Source organism: Gadus macrocephalus, chromosome 20 (genome assembly GCF_031168955.1).
Source record: "Gadus macrocephalus chromosome 20, ASM3116895v1".
Classification (NCBI taxonomy): Eukaryota; Metazoa; Chordata; class Actinopteri; order Gadiformes; family Gadidae; genus Gadus; species Gadus macrocephalus.
In genome coordinates, this window is record NC_082401.1 from 10,669,197 (window position 1) to 10,671,048 (window position 1,852).

Genomic DNA, 1,852 nt, shown 5'->3' on the forward strand with positions numbered 1-1,852 from the left:
TGACGGCAAATTGGAAACACTGAGCTTTTAAAACTGTGGACTTTTCTCTCGTAATTCGTCCCAGGAGATCCCATCAGATGAAATGACCCATAACATGTCAATGCGAGGGGGACCCCGCACCCTAGGGAAGGGTGTGTGTGTGTATGTGTGTGTGTGTGTGTGTGTGTGTGTGTGTGTGTGTGTGTGTGTGTGTGTGTGTGTGTGTGTGTCTGTGAGTGTGTGTGTGAGTGTGTGTTTGTGTGTGTGTGTGTGTATGTGTATGTGTATGTGTGTGTGTGTGTGTGTGTGTGTGTGTGTGTGTGTGTGTGTGTGTGTGTGTGTGTGTGTGTGGATGGGATTATGCATTTCAAACCAAAGCTTTAAGATATTGGCTTTAAATTCATTGTGTTGATTTGTTATACTATCTTAATAAGATGTTGCACATGGCTTCCCTTCTTTCACAGACGTGTACACACTGATCTTAACTTATAATCGTCTTAGCTATACAAACACACACAGACACGCTTTTTTTCTTTCTCTTACTCTCACTCTTTTTGACCTTCACTCATACATACAAACTCAAACACAGACAACCTATGCAAACACAACGTGTGCACACGCACACATACACACACACCCACACACACACACCCACACACACACACACACACACACACACACACACACACACACAAACACACACACACACACACACACACACACACACACACACACACACACACACACACACACACACACACACACACACACACACATCTATGCCTGCTTACGTACACAGATGAAAATTCTTGGCTTTAGCAGGATCTATTGAACAACAGGTGTGAACAGGGCAGACCACCTGTGCATGCATGCATGTGTTTGCTTACGCTCCATGAATCTTTCACACACATGGAGAGAGGGAAGGAAAAGTGTGTGGAAGGAAGAGAGAGAGAGAGAGAGAGAGAGAGAGAGAGAGAGAGAGGGAGAGAGAGAGAGAGAGAGAGAGAGAGAGAGAGAGAGAGAGAGAGAGAGAGAAGAAGAAGAGGAGGGCATATGGCTCAGACCCACATTGCCACACTCAGTGTGAATAGTCCCATCCAGATTGCAAAGATTTTTTAAGATCCCACTTCTCCGCTTATCAAATTCAGTACTTAACAGGAGCATCAAGCTGGATACGATCAAGAAAAAATCCACACAATCTCTCGGACAACACACTTCAAAGTCTATCTGATGAAATAAATACTGCATAAATAACTACTGTATTATGTAAATATACATGTATATAAATATAATTATATCATGGATATTGTTTATATGCATATGCTTATCACATCGCATCATATCTTCATTCATTAAAAAAGCACTTATGAACACTGTGCAAAAATAAAACAATTTAATTACAAATAGGACCATCATATTCACACTTGGCACAAACATGATTGTTGGTTTTTCCACCATTCTGGAGAATCTCGCTCCACACCCACATCCCAGAGACGAGCCTCCTCGCCGGGCTCAATGTATCCCCCGGTCCCCTCTGGAGGCTGGAGCAGGTGGAGGTGACGGGGGCTCTGGCCTGGAGCTTCAGGACAGCTGGGGAACCGGCAGGTCCAACGCCCCTACCCTTACACTCCCATGATGACATCTCCAGCAAACACACACACACACACACACACACACACACACACACACACACATTACAATTCACATGGACACACAAACAAACAAACAGCGTATTCCATTCTGGCAGTTAGAAAGCGCATATGTCGTCACAACGTCACTCAGACTTCCCTACTGGGAGACAGAAGCAGAGATTTTTCATAGAGTGGTTCTCCAGAACTAGTGATCAAATCTCCCCAGCATCACCGCACCAGGA